We start from the raw sequence: 21817 nt of genomic DNA on the forward strand, positions 1-21817 counted from the left end.
ACATAAAATTGATTCAAATAAGAAAAAGACATATTAATAATTCAGACATTTTTCTAGTTATACAATAAATAAATCAAATTCGGAGATTATAGGTATAGACTTTTGTATTTAGTCGTCTTTGCATAAGAACAAGTATTATAAATAATTCCCATATAATAACTTTACTTTGAAATTATAGCTTCAGGTTTTTGCTGACATAGGGTACTATTAATATACTTGAATAATATAAAGTAATACTTCAGTTGATACCTTCCACTAATCATGAAACTACAAATAATCTTAAACAAAGTTTGATTGGATCGAGTGTTATGACGTCATAAGTATAAATATGTAGCTAGGAAAAGTCGCGGTACAATTGAGCTTTTATTCCTGCCGAAGAAATGTGCACTTTTTAAAAGCGCTCGGATTGTAATGTTTTGAATTATTGTTGTTGTCTTTCATTGACATTTTAACTCTGTTTTCTTAACTTTGTGATTATTTATATAATCAGTCAGTGTATGTAAATAGCTGTTTATCGTAACATTTAAATACTAACCAAAGATTGAAAGGAAAAAAAAAACACAACAGATAGAAACTAACCAGGTAAGACTATAATCAAAGAAAACATTTTCTTGCTTGGGAGTATTTAAATTTGCAGAAAACTAAAAAATTAATACAATAAGATGCTAGTAGTCATTTTATGACTACTAATAAATAAGACGTAAAATAAGCTAATAAGTTACATATATTATTTACCTTATGTACGTTCAATAATAAAAATTGTAACTTATAATAAGTTATTTCGTAGGCATTTACAAATATGAAAATGTTTGGATAATTAACGTGCTTTTATATAGAAGGCATCTGGGGAAATAGACTTAATTGTGACGTAAATGTTCACAATTTATTCCTTTAAATTAAACTCGTTATGACCGTATAACTTCTCACATGGGCGTTTGAAGGCTGGTTGCAGTTTCTTGTAAGAATTAGAACATCATGAAGTTGTGAAACTCAATAGCTTATCGAATGTAAGTGGTATTGTTATCTTCAACCTAAACGGTATGTTATGCGACACAATGCTTAAACGGCCAGAACAAGAAAGCTGCGGCGTTCAAATCTAAGCACCCTTATTTTAAATTATTGGATACAGATGTGAGTTATATAAGAGTTAGATAATGTTTTTTTTTACCTTAAAATCAAATAAAGCTATGCACCTATAGCTGAAAGTGACGAATTTGTTTAGCAATAAAATTATATCTGTGAATGTCTTTAAAAACATAACTTTAAATAACTTTCAGTCACATAAACATAGGCGTTACTAATGGCAAGGGGTAGGTAAATTAATTAAAAATGACAGTTTGTAAATAACATATGTCAGTTTATCTTCTCTTTTTAGTTTAGTTTTTCCATTCAAATTAAAAGTGTCTGTAAACAGAATAACACGTTGATAAGATAGGCATTATTGGAAATGTTAAAATGTAAATTGGTTGTTACTTTAACACAACTTGCCTTTCAATAACAACGTTTTTTACCCTATTGTGATTTTTCTTCCAGAAATAACAGCTACTGTCTTCAAGTGTAAAAGAAATAAGTTTCGGTAACAGATTAAACAGAAAGTTCGTTTACGTCACAATTAGTCTGAAGAAATGTAATAATCAAGATTGTTAGTTATGCTATCTGCCACCCCTAACAACTGACTGATTTTGGTTTACCTTATTTTGAACTACTGGCTACAGATGTACATGAGACGTTGTTTGGTCTGTTTGTAAGTTTATTTTTCATTTCGTCACGTATGGTATGAAAAAATCTTGTTATATACCTCTCTTATAATAACTCTTTAGAAAGTATTCCTGTAAACACTTGGCATAGAATAGTTGATTGTTCAAAATAGAACTTTGCTTAGTTTATTTGTTGACACATTCAGTTGTTGCGTTAGATGTAATGAGTTCATTACTAATGAAATTGAATACAACATCCATATTCTTCCTCTACATAAACTGAATTACTTTTAATTCGAAATTCAAAAATTGTTCTAGATATTTGAATGTTCGTCAGACAGCAGTCTCGTGCTGTAAGATTTATTTTATCTCGTTTAGAGAAATCCTTTGATTGGTTGAATGGTAACGGCACACGAAGTGGTACTAACGTGGAATATTTTATATTTTGGTTTGTATGATTCCAATTTATTTAAAGAAAGATTCTATCAAAATAAACAAAAAACAAAACACACTCATTACCGTAACAACATACGTAACAGATACTTCATAGATTTATTGTTATAGCGATGTTTGTTTAATTTATATGCAAAAACGGCTCGTTTGGGTTGAGAAAATATTTTACATAGAAGAGTGAACAACGTTTCGACCTTCTTCGGTCATCGTCAGGTTCACAAAGAAAGAGGTAACTGACCGGAAGCTGACCACATGTTTGAAAGGGGTCGTGTAACTGTGTGTCGAAATGTAGAGGGCGGTATCAGATGTTTGAATATATAATTTTATTTATTTTATTATATTAATAAAGGTATAAAGGCGTTCCTTTATATTGGTTTATTTTGGGTTTAAGTTGTTGTATAAGTAAGGCTTCTTTAATTTTGCGTTTGTTTCTTTATTTAGTATTTGAGTGTTTTCTATGGTTATGTTGTGTTTATTTGACTTGTAGTGTTCGAAAACGTGTGAAGGTGACTTTTTATGTTATTTGAATCTGGTTTCCATTTTTCTACTTGTTTCTCCAATATAGAAGTCGTGGCAGTTATCACATTGTATTTTATAAATAATGTTGGTGTGGTGTTTGTCAGTGTAGTTTTTACATAGTATAGACCTCAGTTTTGTGCCTGGTTTTTGAATAAATTTGGTATTAACTGGAATGTCATATTTTGTTACTAATTTTTGCCAAATGTTGGTTATTTGTTTGCTGATGTCAGAAATATATGGTATACAGCAGTATATGGTTTCGTGGTTTTTTGATTCGTGAGCTGTATTTACTTTAGTTGGTTGATTTTGCTTTCTGTCTAGGTGTGTGCGTATAATGTTTTCTACGGTTTGTGGAAAAAACTTATTGATGTTGATGAAGTATTGTTTTATTTTGTTTAATTCATCGTTAATTTTATCTGGTGAGCATAGTTTTATGGCTGTGTTTATTTGGTTTCTTAGTATGTTGAGTTTTTGTTTTGTTTCATGTGCTGAGTCCCAAGGAATGTATAGTCCAGTATGGGTGATTTTTCGGTGGATTTCTGTTTTGAATTGTGTGTCAGTTCTTGTAATTTTGAGGTTAAGAAATGATATTTGATTGCTTTCTTTCTGTTCACATGTGAAGTTAATGTTGGGATGTATAGAGTTAATGTGATTGAAAAAATTAAGTATGTGTTCTGTAGATTTGAATCCCGCAACCGTGTCATCTACATATCTGTACCAGTGTAGTGGTGGATGTAATGCTGTGTTAATTGCTTGTGTTTCAACTTGTGTCATAAAAATATTGGCTAGAACTGGTGATACTGGGTTGCCCATGCTTAGGCCATTTGTTTGTATATAGTTTTGGTTGTTGAACATGAAGTTTGTCTTTATCGTGGTGAATTCTATGAGGGTTGCTAACTGGTTACTGGGAATTTCTATAGTTGGGTTAGGGTCTCGGATATAGTGTTCTAAGGCTATCTTGCAGGCTTCAGTGGATGGAACTTCTGTAAAGAGGGATATAACATCGAAACTGGCCATTAAGGCTTTATGATTAAGTTGATTTAGATTAGACTTGAAATTAAAAGAGTCTTTGATGAATGAGCTGGCTGATGTTACATATTTGGAGAATGCCCATGCTATGTATTTACCAAGATTGTAATTAAACGATTCATATGTGGACATTATTGGTCGTAATGCACAATCTGGTTATGACAGATATGACATTTATTTTATTCAACAATGTAGAAAAGAACAATTAACCCCTAATTTTGTAAAGGTAAAACTTTCAAAAAATTTTAATACGTACACAAACATTATCCAAAATTTACAGAAAAAAACTACTTAAAGCCATGTTGAACACAAAATACAAAGAACTACATGACTTACAAAAACAAAAAATGAACCTAGATCATCAACTGGCGTGCTGCATTAAACCAGAGATTTACGGACTTATACAACGAAATATAAACCAAATCAATACTAAGAACGACAGAGACAAAAAGATCTGCCACAACAAAAAAACTAGAAAAACTAAGATGCAAACAACAGAAAAGACACCAAAACGACAAACCGTTGACTAACCTCATAATTAACAGATCCGACCGTCAATTAAACACAGACGAGATACATGTACTTAACAATGGACTCAACTTCGCAATAGCACCTAGGTACATTCCAACCATAGAAATCAAAACATGTTTAGAAGACCTAGCCAGGAGACTTGTGATACTTTCTACAGAGAAGAAAAACAAGGAAACAACCAACAGAAAGAAGACAACTTAGATAATTTTATTGACATCCAACAGCCAAACTTCCCAGGTAAAATTACAAATTTATATTTTCCAGAAACACCTAAAAACAACATCTTAAACGATTTTTTCAAAGAATTTTCTCACAAAACCATCAACATAATTTCACAAAACAGAAAACTAAAAAACAATCTTACAAAAAGAGACATTAATTCCATTAAAAAACCTAAAACAAGACAAAAACATAAAAATTCTAAAAGCAGATAAAGGTAACGCTATAGTCATAATGAACACGAATGAATACATCCAAAAAATGAATAACATCCTATCAGACACGAACAAATTTAAACCAATACACACAAATCCAACAAAGACACACGAGACGCAACTGAACAAATTACTACTGCAAATGAATAAAGCCAACACAATTTCACAAACACTTTATTCCTACCTACGTAAAACCGACTCACGCACACCGCAAATATACGGCATCCCCAAACCTCATAAACCAGATTGTGCATTACGACCACTAATGTCCACATATGAATCGTTTAATTACAATCTTGGTAAATACATAGCATGGGCATTCTCCAAATATGTAACATCAGCCAGCTCATTCATCAAAGACTCTTTTAATTTCAAGTCTAATCTAAATCAACTTAATCATAAAGCCTTAATGGCCAGTTTCGATGTTATATCCCTCTTTACAGAAGTTCCATCCACTGAAGCCTGCAAGATAGCCTTAGAACACTATATCCGAGACCCTAACCCAACTATAGAAATTCCCAGTAACCAGTTAGCAACCCTCATAGAATTCACCACGATAAAGACAAACTTCATGTTCAACAACCAAAACTATATATAAACAAATGGCCTAAGCATGGGCAACCCAGTATCACCAGTTCTAACCAATATTTTTATGACACAAGTTGAAACACAAGCAATTAACACAGAATTACATCCACCACTATACTGGTACAGATATGTAGATGACACGGTTGCGGGATTCAAATCTACAGAACACATACTTAATTTTTTCAATCACATTAACTCTATACATCCCAACATTAACTTCACATGTGAACAGAAAGAAAGCAATCAAATATCATTTCTTAACCTCAAAATTACAAGAACTGACACACAATTCAAAACAGAAATCCACCGAAAAATCACCCATACTGGACTATACATTCCTTGGGACTCAGCACATGAAACAAAACAAAAACTCAACATACTAAGAAACCAAATAAACACAGCCATAAAACTATCCTCACCAGATAAAATTAACGATGAATTAAACAAAATAAAACAATACTTCATCAACATCAATAAGTTTCCTCCACAAACCGTAGAAAACATTATACGCACACACCTAGACAGAAAGCAAAATCAACCAACTAAAGTAAATACAGCTCACGAATCAAAAAAACCACGAAACCATATACTGCTGTATACCATATATTTCTGACATCAGCAAACAAATAACCAACATTTGGCAAAAATTAGTAACAAAATATGACATTCCAGTTAATACCAAATTTATTCAAAAACCAGGCACAAAACTGAGGTCTATACTATGTAAAAACTACACTGACAAACACCACACCAACATTATTTATAAAATACAATGTGATAACTGCCACGACTTCTATATTGGAGAAACAAGTAGAAAAATGGAAACCAGATTCAAAGAACATAAAAAGTCACCTTCACACGTTTTCGAACACTGCAAGTCAAATAAACACAACATAACCATAAATAAAATTATATATTCAAACATCTGATACCGCCCTCTACATTTCGACACACAGTTACACAACCCCTTTCAAACATGTGGTCAGCTTCCGGTCAGTTACCTCTTTCTTTGTGAACCTGACGATGACCGAAGAAGGTCGAAACGTTGTTTGCTCTTCTATGTAAAATATTTTCTCAACCCAAACGAGCCGTTTTTGCATATAAATTTCTCAACAAGTGGGTTTCTCGACATCACTGATGTTTGTTTAAGTTATATTTATATTTAGAAATGCACATAACTTATGATGTGAAATATTTATTGCGAAATATCTGCCTATTCATTATAATTGTAAAAGGTTCTTGAGTGTAAAAAATCAATATTGTTGAGCAGGCTGATATGTCTAGAAACTTCGAAACTCTCACTACATCTATAAATGTAACCAAAGTGACATGCTAAGTATACATTGTTGGTTGCTATAGTTGTGATATTTTAAACCTGGGAAGCTATGACTTTGATTGATATAACATTTAATAATCGGGAGCTTCATACATTAGATCAGGGACGTTTATAGATATCGAACGTTACAAACAATTTAACCTCAGTAGGCTCGCATTGGACATTAGTATATTGACGAAAACATCATATAATCGGTGGAAAACATGACGAAGAATGCAGAGCAAGTTAGCTTCATGTTAAGTGAATAGTATCTATATCAATACAAAATTGATTCGCTCATCGTGAGCTCTCGATAAAATATCCAGTTCCAGATCACTTAAAATCCTTAATAATGTTTGTAAATTTGTAAACATTTTTGTATATTAATCATTATTACAAATTGTATTGTTGTTTATATGTTAAAATATGTTTGCATTAGGAAAGAAAACTGTGTATCAACCTTGTTCGCAACAAACATGAAATGGATGCATATTAGCATTAATTTAACTTCTAAATTTAAAATTATCACTCATTTTTAGGCTATCAGAAATTGTAATAAATGAACTTTAGCTCAACCATAGATCAATCACATAAATATTAGGTAAAATATTAATATTGGGATCACAGCCCAAAATATTTCTAACAGCGAAGGAATCCAATTGATGAAACAATGCAATCAAATCTTCATAAGAAAGAATAGTATATTTTGTTAGACATGCTAATCACAGTGCTGTTTTGAGCTAAGATATATGTAAGTAGCTTATGTTGACATGAACTTAATGATATTTTAACATAAAATAATGGTACTACATACGTGTTCATATCTACTCTGACTAAAGATTACCTCTTGTTAAATTATTGTCGTTGTTAATATTATCAATTTAGATATCTCTTTAGCATCGTAGAATTTACAAATCTGAATTTTTAATAGGGATTTATAACTAACAACTGATGTAGTAAACCATGGAATAGAACTGAACATTTCACTACAGATTCAGGAGTTCGAAGTTATATAAAAATTAAATATTTAAAATGAGCAATAAACAGGTAAATAATAAAGTAACACCGAATACAGTGATTGTATATTTATTTATTACTGACCTCTACTGAGTGGATTCGGGAGTTAGAGTTAAGAGAAAGATTTGAATTTAGAAAATCATGTATTCGGAACTGAAAACTAGCAGATCTTTTATAACGTTTTATCTAACATTTAATTGACACGTTATGTTATTTATAATAAGAATAAATACGACAATTATAGGAATAATTTAGCGTATAACAAGCAAATAATAATTTGTTTGTTTGTTTTTGAATTTCGCACAAAACTACTCGAGGGCTATCTGTGCTGGCCGTCCCTAATTTAGCAGTGTAAGACTAGAGGGAAGGCAGCTAGTCATCATCACCTACCGCCAACTGTTGGGCTACTTTTTTATCAACGAATATTAGCATTGACCGTCACATTATAACGCCCCCATGGCTGAAAGGGCGAGTTTGTTTGGCGCGACGGGTATGCGAATCCGCAACCCTCAGATTACGAGTCGCATGCCTTAACACGCTTGGCCATGCCGGGCCTTTACAGTCAGTAATGTAATAAGAATCACGAAACTTAGTGTTAACAAGTAAATTTTAGAGTTGGGAATAACAACCAATTAAGAGCTGGATTCTAAAGCCAGCTAAATAGTAATATATAGTTCTTAGGTTTGGAATTAACAAGTGATTGGTTAGTTATGAAATTGGAAATGATACTTATGAAGCAAATCAAAGTTGGATCTAGCACTTAGCATGGAGATTACGAATATAGATATAAGAATTAGTTGATAAGTTATAAAAATTAACAAGTTGTTTAATTAAAATTAACAATTACATTTTAAATTATAGAAACAAAATTTGTAGTTAACAGATATGTAGGGAATTATAAATAGCATAAAACAAGTTGCTTATCAAGCTTAGATATTTCGAAAATTTAAATCTTGTATTTGCTATGAAATGAAACTATGAGTTGTGAATAGAATGTGTGAAATTTAAGGAATAAAGTTATGTGTTTTCTCTAAGCCTAAATGAGCATTACTTTCGTTAGTGGTTCACATTCTGTGTTTGTGAAGCAGTAATACTGTAGTCGTGAATAATTCAACTTTACGTATTATAGTAACTTGTAGTAAAGCAACAGTATCCCTTCCTATAAGTCATACTAATATAACTTATGTGCTGTTCAACCAGTCGTTGTCGCAGTTGACGGTAAAATTCTGTTTCTGTTAGAGGACTCCCAAGTAACTTGATTCTTAATGAACTGTAACATTACCTAAATGAATTATATAAGTTCACTTAATCTTCGACGGATTACAATTTGTATAATTTCGCCAGTAGGCTAGAAGTATTTTTATATCTTGAGGTAGAAAAAAACGCTATTTTTAAATTTTGTGGATAAAACTTTTAAAACGTTCTTCGCGAGAAGATTTGATTCGTTCGACTAGAGTTTTCAAGTATATTTTAACTAAAAGACAAATATTTGACTTCGGATTACAAGGCGTCAATTTTCAATTTAAAGTTAAAGGTTTACAAAATTGAAAATAATTTTAATTACTGACTTTTCCTTCTAATTAAGATTTTCCTTCACTTTTATACGTGTAATGAAAGGATGTTCCACGTGTAGGTGTTGTTGTTTTTGGAATTTTGCGCAAATCTACTCGAGGGCTATATGCGCTAGCCGTCCCTCATTTAGCAGTGTAAGACTAGATGGAAGGTAGCTAGTCATCACCACCCACCGCCAACTCTTGGGCTACTCTTTTACCAACGAACAGTGGGATTGAATGTAACTTTACAACGCCCCCACGGCTGGGAGGGCGAGCATATTTGGTGCGACTGGGATTCGAACCCGCGACTTTCGGATTACGAGTCGAACGCCGTAACACGCTTGGCCATGCCGGGCACGTTCCATGTCTATTTTTTCTAAAAATAACATCTTTATGTAAAAGTTATTAATTCTAAATACATTAATTACAAATGTACAAGTATCAAAAATAACTTCAGTATTTTTGTTTTATTTCTTGTTAAGCACAAACTACGCAATGAATTATTTGTGCCCGAGCTACTGGTGAGCAAAAGCTGTTTTTTGTTGTTGTTATTTGGCGCAAGTCTACATAATAGTTTATTTGAGTTATGCCTATTGCAAGGAATCGAACCCCGAATTTTAGAAGTACTACGTGTCCTTATATTTACAGCTGATCCACCAGGAGACAAGTTTAATAGAAAATATTTAATAATTGTAATAATAATATAATAATAATGAATATATACTAATATAATAATGTAATATTTATTTTGTTTCTTGTTCATTTTTGTTTTTATTTAAATCATCTTTAACATTACTTGTTTTACAACCGAAAAGTGCGTTTCGTATATAAGAAATTATTTTTAAAATATGTAAGCACTTTATGTTAAACTTATGTATATCTTAATTATAAGGTTGCTTTTTGAAGTAATATTGAAAAGGGTATTGTGTTAGGGCGTTGCAAAAACGGCTTGCTGTTGAGTATATTTATTAGTGAGAAAATATATAAGTTCTGTCATAATTAGTGTCTGAGATAGATCCAAAGAATGACCACTAACACTCAGTGTATCCGTCTCAAAAATTGAGAATAGATAAAAGAAAACAACTCATGTTTATAGAAAACAAGATATTACAATAAGACGTGTTTATTAATAACGTTTCGTCCATAAGTCCAAATAAGGCATCGATTATAAACTGTTTAATAATGTAGGAATTTGAACGAAACGTTGAGAATAACAACAATTTTTCTATTACAAAAGAAAGAGCGTTGTACTTCTGGTTTTCCTTTGATTCTTTGTTATTTCGTTTTCTAAATGTATATAATTTGTCTTAGAAGGGCACTAAGAGTCTTAAACAAAAAGGTTTGTTTGTTTGTTTTGGAATTTCGCACAAAGCTACTCGAGGGCTATCTGTGCTAGCCGTCCCTAATTTAGCAGTGTAAGACTAGAGGGAAGGCAGCTAGTCATCACCACCCACCGCCAACTCTTGGGCTACTCTTTTACCAACGAATAGTGGGATTGACCGTCACATTATACGCCCCCACGGCTGGGAGGGCGAGCACGTTTAGCGCGACGCGGGCGCGAACCCGCGACCCTCGGATTACAAGTCGCACGCCTTACGCGCTTGGGAATGCCAGGCCTTAAACAAAAAGGAAAAACCACTTTGTTGTGAATCATATCCGCCAGAAGCTTACTTCTGGAACTTATTATCAGAATGTAATGTTAATGAAAACACGAGATGAGACTAAACTAATACCAACCATAAATTTTTAGTTTAGTATGCACCTAAAACATGTTTTTCTTTTAGAAAATTATTTCACCTTTTACGTGACAAAGTTCTTTTGATGAAACATTTTCTCATTAATAAGAAATAAAGAGAGAGCGATGCATGCGACAGTGCATCATTTCTTATTAAAACTCTCTATTATTGTTTCTATGAGTCTAACTAGATAGTTTAATGGTTGCTTCCTCTATATAGAGAAGGCTATTGACAATGTGTGGGATAACGTACTGAAGCTCTGCATGTCAGAAATAAAAAAGTGTCGCACGGTATTATTCGTTGGCTCTCAAACTTTCATGAAAACAGAAAATATAAAGTGAATGGTGGAGAAACTTTTTTGTCATCATTTATGCCACAGACAGAGTTTCCCCAACAAGGGGTAGGTAGTCCTATTCATCATGTATGTTAGCAACAAGCCCCTCGTGATGCTGAAAGGGTGTCACTTCAAATGTTATTGACTACCTCATACGATTGGAAAGTGGGAGAGACCACGTTGTCAGAGTTCTGCGAAGTGACACCAGAGAGATTACTAGAAGTAGTTGTTGTTTTGAAAGAAGCACAAAGCTACACAATGGGCTCTCTGTGCTCTGCTCACCACGAGTTTCGAAACCCGGATTTTAGCGTTTTAAGTCCGCAGACATACCGCTGAGCCACTGGGGGGCTACTAGAAGTAGAATATGGAAGATAAAAATATAAGAAGATAAGGTAATGTAAGATACTTGAGCTGTTACCAGTTCAGTAAGCATTGAACTAAGCCTAAGTTTTAGGTATAGTGAGGTTTAGGTTTAACATTACGTATTTGTTAGATATTTTTCACTTAAATCTTTTCTGGTATTGGTCACATTTTCTTAAAGCATGAAAGCTTTCACCAGAGTAATATTTGTAATTACGTTCAAAAGAATATGTTAGTCATAAAACAAGAAAAAAATAATCTAAACTAGAGCATTAACTTAAAAGTTGCATAACTTCTTAAGATTCAACATTATTTTCATTAGTGCTTCATTCCTTGAAACACTGATTTTTCTGAAGTTAGTACAAGTAAGAAAATAATAATTAAAAGCTCACATAATTCCATACAAACAACTTTAATTTTCACACCATCGTGATCAGGTATCTGTAGAAAAAAAAATTGACACAGTAAAGAAAAATAGTTTAATTTACAAATAATTAAAATGCCACAAAAACAAATAATACCTTCTTTACAATCAATATATTAAGAAAATTTAGAAAATGGAGAACAGTTGAAGTAAAAATAAAATAATGTGAAAGAAAATTTAATTATTCACGCTGTATAAGATAGATAAAAAACGATATGTCATTATAACGCAACAAACCTTTAAATTAATCAATTTCAAAATGAAATGTTGCAAAAATCGTTTGTGTAATCTATGTTGTATTTCAAAGCGAATTTAACCCACCGCTTCAACCTGTTTTGCCATGTGTTCTAAATCTCTTAGCGTGTCGTTAATACCACATTACACAGTGATACATGGAACTCGTTCAACATTGTATACAACGACCTCCCCTTCGTAAATTTTTCAACATATCTTACTGCTATAATATGAATTTTTAAGATAAATGAGTGATGCATTTGTGATATCCTTGTTTTACCATTGTATATTTTTATTGTAATTTTAACAAACAATATTTGACTCATCAGCAGCAGAAATTGTGGGGCTCTTTGTAAGATCCACTTTTGGCATTGAGTCTTTTTTTCTTTTCTCTCTGAAAATCTCCAAGAGTATGCAATATTTTATGAGATATGCGGAGGTGTATGCTGAATTATAAATGGATAAAATTAAACGAAGTTACGACTTCTTATTGAGTGAAGGTGGTTGATGTGTTTCACTTTAATTCAGAAAATATTCACGGTAGTGTTGTATACATTAGTTATTGAACACTCGCAATTCCAATACACTTTTCTATGAAACCTTTGAGAAACTGTTGATACAGCAATCCCAGGATCTTTTGATTATTTGTTCTTTTTGAGAAAGAAACGGGGTTGTATTCAAAGCTAAAATGCAAGTATAAATTAACAAAATGTCTGAAGTGCAGTAGGTATGAATGCGATCACAATGGTATACCATTAACTCAAAAAAATAAAACGTAAGATAGATCAGAGAAGTTTTAGCAGAGAGTGTGCTGTCAATTGATGGAAGAGTAACGATAAACTGTATCCACTGTCTTACCAATAATAGGGATTAATGAAGAAGGAAATATATTCATGATCTGGTAAGTAATGGAAAATATATAGACTTTTTTCTAACTGAATACTATAAGGATAATAAGAATACTAAAATTATAGCTAGGACAAACACAGTGTGTGGTTGGTCTACCTTAATGATTTCTTGGATTGAAGAAGACAGCACAGCAAAGTGATTCTCTGATCATTCCCTACACAACCATATATGTCACTCATATATATGTCTTCTGGACTTCCGTGACTGACGAGATATCTCACCACTTTTTAAATAGTCTTATTTTCTGCCTTTGAGTCAGAAACTGCTTTTTAAAATCTAGTATAAGACAGTTATTTCTTTTATGTTAATTTGAACATTTATTTCTCCTCATGTTTAATAGGATGTACGAGCACAAAGGATAAATCCAAAAGGAGGTTAGACAAGTCTTGCAGTATTAAACTTCTTTACATGAAACTTTCGATGGAAAAACCTCAAAAGGAACGGCTCAGGAGTTTTTAGGCAGGATCTTTTTGAGTGTTTCCAAAAAGTGTTTAGAAGTTATTCCGAAGAAGACATCTTCACTTGGGGTTTCAATAGACTAATGACTGAACAATGTTTGCAAGGACCTTCAAACGTAAAATGTGACGACAAAAGATGTTTTAGATAAAGCTAATGAACTTCGAAATACAGATTTTCGTCACTTCAATTTTGTTGAAAGTAACACATCTAAATCTCTTTCTACATTATTAGGATCAACAGAAAACGATTCTAACAAATCAAGAAAAATTTCGAAGTACTCAGACATGATTAGTAAAAAATATTCATTATCAACAGCAAAAAACCTGCCGAATGAATGAACAGAAGCGGAGATTTCTGCTGATAAGTTCAAGATCCTCATCAAATCAAGAAAGCATGTAAAATCTCCAATGTCCTCCAAGCCAATAACGAACAACAGAAAACCTAAAGGCAGAACTCTGAAAATTTCTGACCAATCTCCACATAAAAAATATCGCCAGAAAAGCTTAGAAAATAATCCTCAAAACATTGTTTATTCTGACAGTTTTCTGTTAGACCCTTTGTTTCGCGTAACTAACAAACAAGAGCATACTAAAAAAGTTCGGAAAGAAAAATATAATGGAAAAACAAAGCCAATGTCTCCATTGGTGAAAGAAACAAAGAACGAGGCCTCAATATATTCTAAGTACATGTGGCGGGCCGAGTCGACCAACTCTTGTGCAGGTATGTGTGAGCCTAAGCACAAATCAAGAGATGGGGTAAAAGCAATTTCAAATAAAATCAAAGAAAATAATAAAACATTAAAATCTATTAAGATTAGTCTGTCTGGAAACGTTTTAAGGATAAAAAAAGAAACCCCTGTAAAGAAAAAAACTATGAAGAAAAGTTGCCATTCTGTTGACATAAACATGTCGCCATCGAATGTTATAAACTCGGAACAAAAACACAAATCAAAGAAGCCTAAAATGTCTGAACTGCTCATTAAGTTAGAAAAAGAATTTTGTGAAAATGTTGCTGTAAATTCTGCACACATAAAACATCAGCTGCAAAATAATGAAACTGGTAACGAGAATAACTTATCTAACAAACATGAGTCAATCCATAACGAAAGTAAAACTAAATCGAATCAAGTAAATCATGTTTGCAACACTCGGAGAAAAGCCATTCTATGTAAGGATGCAGATTGTATCATGAAAACGTCTCCAAGTTGTGAGCAGAAAAACAAGCCACTTAAAGGAAAGAAAAGGCGAAATTTATTTATTTCTCTCTCAGGTAAGATATCGTATTAAAGCAAGTATGATGCAAGTTGTTTTTGTTCTAATTACCGATTTACAGAGACGAATTTAAGACACCTTTACAGTAAATAACCTTACAAGATTATTGTTGGTAACTGAAGTTACAATGTATAGTTCTAACAATATTAGTAAAGTAGGAAATATGATATAATAATATTTTCTAAATTCCCTTACTCAAAGCATTAATATTGATATTCCTAATTAAACGTTTGTTATTAAGCTCTTCTCACAGTAAAATACGTCAAACTGTATGTATGTAGATGTTAAAACTTGAAAGAGACAAAAGGGTAAAAGTCAGTACATTGTAAAGATGTTACTTGTTATAAAATTAAAAAAAGGTAATTGCTAAAGATAAAAGACATATTGTGAATGAAGATTTAAAAAACACATTTTAGCCAATGGCATGGCCCGGTGATTAGGGCGCTCGACTCGCAATGTGCAGGTCGTGAGTTCGAATTCCCGTCTCAATCTCACCATTCATTGGTAAAAAAGTAGCCCAAGAGTTGGCGCGTATCAAAGATGACGATTATTTAGAAACACAAAGTGTTTATAAAAATATTTCATATATACAGATATATTTTCTTTATATCTTTGTTACACCTCTTTACTTAGTCTAAATATAACATACTCTGCATAGCAGGTTTGTGTTTCACTCGGGTCCAGAAACCTAACAACGGCATTATTTAAAAGATTTATATACTTAAAACATATACTTTTCGACACATATATACTCTTCAAAACAAGAAACGCTAAAGGGATATTTTTGTTATTTTAAAGAGAAATATATGTAATAACGTTACAAGCTCAGTGTATGTGATGTTACACGTGTTAAGGCACTGATTGTCAGACCAAAATGACAATAAAAGTTGTGCACTTTGAAAACGGAGAAAAACATCGGATTTTTTGCCAAAACGCATGCGTGTCCAATAAATTTGTTTGAGAGATCTGCAAGTTCTGCAAGTTCAACATGTGCAAAATCCCTATAAAAGTGACGGGTTCTCGGTTTCCATAGCTCAGTCTTAAGCCACCGACATGCAATACAGTAACTCCAAGACTGACTGAAGCACAACGCAACAACGCCATTGGTCACTTGGAAGCAGGCGAATCTCGATCAGATGTTGCCAGAGCTGTGAATGTCCACCCAAGCACCATCACAAGGCTATGGAATCGTCACCAACAAACATGGATCAACTCGTGACATTCCACGATCTGGCAGACCTCGTGTGACTCCGCCCGCACAAGATCGCTACATCCGGTTACGTCACCTTAGGGATAGGACCACCACTGCGACGTCTACTGCCTCAACCATACCAGGGCTGCGTAGGATTTACGATCAGACCGTACGCAACCGTCGACGAGATTCTTAGGCCCCATGTGCAACCCATCATGGTGAACGTCAACGACGTTTTTCAACATAACAACGCCCGTCCTCACACAGCCCGACTCACCACTGTCTTCTTGAGACACCACAACATCAACGTTCTTCCCTGGCCCTCCAGATCACCAGATTTAAACCCCATCGAACATCTTTGGGACGAGTTGGACCGACGTCTGCAACGGCGACAACCTCAACCGCAGACTCTACCTCAGCTTGCAGCAGCTTTGCAGGTTGAGTGGACAGCCATTCCACAGGATGTGATTCGTCATCTCATCGCTTCCATGGGCAGGAGATGCCAAGCAGTTATTAATGCTTACGGGGGGCATACTCGTTATTGACGTTGAGTGACGTTAAACTTCACCTAGTGAGCGTGGACTTCGCCTTTGCAGACTTTGGATGTTCAGCAGTGAATGTGCAAAGTTTCACACATGTCCGGAATAAATTTGTTAACAATTTGTCTCATATTTTGTCTTTTGCGTTTCTTTTTTTGAAGAGTATATAATGTTACACTTAATAAAGCTGCATACATGAAAAACGAAACAAATGTATTTGAGCTATGGCTCACATGGCACATGAAACTCTTCATATACAGGAGATCAGGAATTCAACTTTGATATTCAATTTGTTTTCTCTTATCGATGCACATACATCGTACACGAAAGAACGAATTTATCCTCTAGTTTAAAATAACATCTTTGAGAAATTTTCATTATTAAATAGCATTAGTGGTTTGCTTGTATAGAATTAAGCACAAAGCTACACAATAGACTATCTGTGTTCTGCCTCCCACGGGTACCGAAACTCGATTTTTAGCGGTGTGAGTCCACAGATATACCGCTGTGCCACTGGGGTGAAGCATCATTGGAAGTGTTATTTTGTGGCTGCTGATGTCAGCAGATAATTATGCACTTTGTTTATTTGATAAATTTCTGGCACCCATAAAAATTACACTTTTCACACAAAATATTTTAATTTGATCATTTTTTAACAATACGTAAGAAAAGTATATTTCATCAATAGCTTCAATAGTCTGGAAAATTTGTTGTCTGGGTAGGTATGAACAGTTTGAACACTTTAAGTTGGTTTATGCTTGTTCTATGACATTCATTTAAAGCACTAACTCTTTTTGCGGGAAAGGTGAGCAGTATGTGAAGTTAAACAGCTATCTTTTCTACTGGAAGTCAGACAACCTCTAGAAGTAACAAACTCTTTATTGGGGAATCCCAGTTCACATGACCAGCACTATCTACTCTGGGTAAATGTGGTTTTAATGATTTAATAGCTAATGTGAGAATTATTCACTGTGGCGTATTCTGAAAGACGATCTGGAAGAGATATTCTGAGGTAATGATAAGAGAGTTAGAATATCTTCAGAATTAACCCTCCAGTAAAGGTAACTGTATATTGTAACAAGCTAATTATAGATTTTCACTCAGTTTGCTTTAAATAAAAATTGTTACTCTCACTACACTTTTGTATTCAGTCTTTTTTTTATCAGAGTTATTTTAAAGTAAATATCTTGTCGAATCTCTGGTTATTAAGAGAACATATCTTGTCACTTTTAGGGAAAATCACTTATCTGGAAACCCTCACAACGACAAAAACTGACCTTTACTCAGCATTAATTTCAGACTTTCATTATTTGATGTCCATATGTGACCATCTTTGTGATGCAGGAATGTTGGTATTTGAATTTGGATCTCTTCCAAAATTCAACCTGATAATACTTGTCTCCCTTTTTTTGTGTTGCTCCAAATTTTTGTTTTTTCGTTTGGGCAGAAGATTTTGTTTATTCACATTTTTTGAAGAATTCAGGACTTCATATTTTTGCACACTTCTATCTTAATCATGAAAATCTAAGTTAAATATTTTTTCTGACATAATAATTGTCATAATTTGAACACGTAAAGTCTACCAAACCAGAAAGTAAATTCGTAGATGCATTTCAATAGTTTTAGTCCGTAAATACTCTGTAGTGTTGTTGTATGTAGCTACAAACAATTTCAGTAAAACTGGTGAGTTTGATTTCGTCTCCTCTGCCTATAATGAACTATATTGTAACATTCCATATTTAAGTAAACAAACACGACTGTATTCTCGACTAAAATCATAAAAGGACTAAATATTTCTTTGAGCATAAAACAAGCATTAAGCTAACATAAAACAATGAAATTTGATCGATAAAAGATATAAGCTTTGGAAAGAATAAAACTAAAATAAAATGACTAGACCTATGATGCTAACGGTTCACACGTCCACATATACAACATAATTACAATGTTGGACTTTTTATCTATTATTCGTTAAACTGATAATCTGTATTGTTCAAATATCAAGTTTACGAAAGGTTTGAGGTAAAAACAATTTGAAGTAGGTTGACAATTAAATTTTTAATGTTGAGTTACTAAGCATAGGTGTGGACCCCTAGAAGTCCTTCAGGTGAAAAACAGTTTTTTGCATATATTATTGTGAATAATTTAACAGTAACATAAAATAGATAACAGGTTCCAAATGCAGTTCAACAATTTGTATTATCTGTCCTGTGCAATCGTAAAACGTCACCTTTATATTTTGATGTAATCCTCTCTCAGCTACACTATACCGTATTTTGTTTTCAGCTGTCTTACTAGTTATGAATTACAATTAAGATCCTCATTAGTTTCTGCTTTCAGTCTATTAGTGCAGGGAAAATTTATCTACACTTTACCATTAGAAGTGCCCTGTATTTGATAAAGAGGCTTCTTTTGTAAGCTTGTCACCTTTTTCATTTATCCCCCTCTCTATATGACTTGGAACGTCCTACATACAGGTACTTCACTTACTCCGAAGTTGTCTGATTTTCTGCCATCCATCTTGGGGCCAACAGCTTTGAATTTTATGCAGCTCTACATGTGAGTCAGTTTCAAATACAGTCTTAGCCAAAATGTTTGCATACTGCTCTGAACTGATGTCATGTCTACATAAATGGAGAAATTACTAAGTAAATGCCCCTGTGGTAACAAAGAAGGTATAATCAGACGAACAGGAACGAGTTGTTATTTTATGTTTGTTAATTAGGAATTATGTAGGAATCAAACTGTGCATCGGTTCTGTTCTATGAATGCTTGTTAATTCTAATAAATGTAAGATTACTCTACAGCCGTCTACCGTCATAGGACAAACTGGCAATAGGGATCCATTCCTACAATTACTACTTTTGGCAAAATTGACACGTGGCAAACGAAAATTTTGAATCTTATGAACTTTTATAACTGTCTGTCAAGGTCAATGACATTGCTGAAGCCAAACATGTGGCAGTATGTTTGAGTGTTGTTGGTACCAAAATGTATGTAGTATAATTTTTTGTGGTCTGTAAAACAATCAACTATGCCAACCTCACAGCTACATTAAAAGTTTATCTCACTCCTAATTGCTCGTCATAACAGAACAATATAAATTCCACCATTGTAATCAAATCGAGTGTTTTGGCATTTAGCGCTGAAATAAGAATATTACCAAAAAATTGAGTTTGGGATCTTTATGAACGAAGCATTAAGAGATTGGTTTGTGTGTTGTCTTTTATTACCAATTATTCAAAGGATATTGTCGTCTGAAACGGATTTGTTGTTGTTTTGATTTAAGCACAAAGCTACTCAGTGGGCTCTCTGTGCTCTGCCCACCACAAGTATGGAAACACGGTTTTTAGCGTTCTAAACTGCTGAGCCACTAGGGTGGGGGAACGAACTTGACTCCCAAGCATACTTTGGAAATACCTACTTCAACAGAAATGGCTGAGAACAACGCGCGGTAGTTACAGCAACAAAACAATATTGATCTGCACAGTGTGTGGCAACAGAATTGACACTATTTCATGACAATTTCTATAAACATCGCACTATATTGTACTATTTATTGAAACAAAGGTGGAAATCAACCGAGCATGGGAAGTCATGTCCACATTGCGCAAAACGAGGACATGATCCTTAGTAGTGTTATTTTTGTGGATTGATAGGGGGGTATACAAGCTGCGTTTAAGTCTAACATTAACCTGAATAAGCACAAAGTGCGTATTTCAAGGTGATTCTGATACTGGTGGACTGTATCTATACCAAAACTTGTTTGTTTGTTTTGGAATTTCGCACAAAGCTACTCGAGGGCTATCTGTGCTAGCCGTCCCTAATTTAGCAGTGTAAGACTAGAGCGAAGGCAGCTAGTCATCACCACCCACCGCCAACTCTTGGGCTACTCTTTTACCAACGAAAAGTGGGATTGACCGTTACATTATAACGCCCCCACGGCTGGGAGGGCGAGCATGTTTAGCGCGACGCAGGCGCGAACCCGCGACCCTCGGATTACGAGTCGCGCGCCTTACGCGCTTGGCCATGCCGGGCCCTATACCAAAACTAACAACTGTGTCAACTGATGTTGATAATCATTTGTTTTAAGTTTGAAGTGGATAAAGGCGCATTAGTGACGATTATTTCCGAAGATATCTACTGCTAATAGTTGACAAATATTACACTTCATCCATGTCACAAAGTTATTTGTACGTATACAGAAGAGATACTTCCGTTGTTAGGCCAAGCTGATATGAATATTTGTCATGATGAACAATGTAACACGATTATAATCATAATTGCCACAGTACAGAATGATTTAGTAGTTTTAGGTTATTATTTTGTACAAAGCATCAAACTGAACAGGTGACAGATGATTTTTGCGAAGGTTTGATTAACATGATTGTTTATTCAATGGTGGTCTAAGGACAGCTAAAGCAATTAGTCCAACTAATGAGAAAGTTAAAGCAGTTATTAATGCTTGACAATCAACATGTATAACAGAACTTAGATTTTTATCTCGGAATTCTTTAATAGTGTTGCAGATTTTTATAAAATTTATCGACCAATTTACATTGTTTGGACAAACTTTTGCAAAAACAAAAATATTGGGTATGGGCAGCAGAATGTAATAATGCATTTAGCTTTGTCAAGAAACACGTGACATCAGCCCAAGTGTTAACACATAGTGACATCAAATTGCCTGCACGTTTGGCATGTGCTTACGGAATAGGACCAGTTAATACACACGTAATGCTTGTTGGGAATAAACGACCCATTGCATTTGCTTTGTGTTCTTTAAGTTCAAGTGAATGAAGATGATGCGCAGTTGATGAAAGATGCTCTGCCATTAGTGCATGCATGTAAAACGTTTCACAAATATCTATATAAGGAATAAGCTCTACAAAATGATCAAACACGTTTCTTTGTAATTGTGGAGTTGTTAAAATACATTTTAGAAATAAGAGAATTGATATTATGGAATGGCCAGACCAATCATCTGATATCAATCTGAATGAAAATTTATTAGCTGAGTTAAACTGATTAAAGAAAGATTGTAAGCCAAACACGGAGATAAACTTTTTCAAGTACTCAAAAAAGAATGGCAGTCAATCACTCAGGAATATCTCTACAAACTTATTGATAAAATACCACGTTGATGTAAAGCAGTACTGAAATAAAAGAGAATCCTGACTACATGTTAACTTGTGAAACTGGTTTGGGTATTTTGAGTCTCAT

This window comes from Tachypleus tridentatus, chromosome 13 (assembly GCF_004210375.1).
Source record: "Tachypleus tridentatus isolate NWPU-2018 chromosome 13, ASM421037v1, whole genome shotgun sequence".
Classification (NCBI taxonomy): domain Eukaryota; kingdom Metazoa; phylum Arthropoda; class Merostomata; order Xiphosura; family Limulidae; genus Tachypleus; species Tachypleus tridentatus.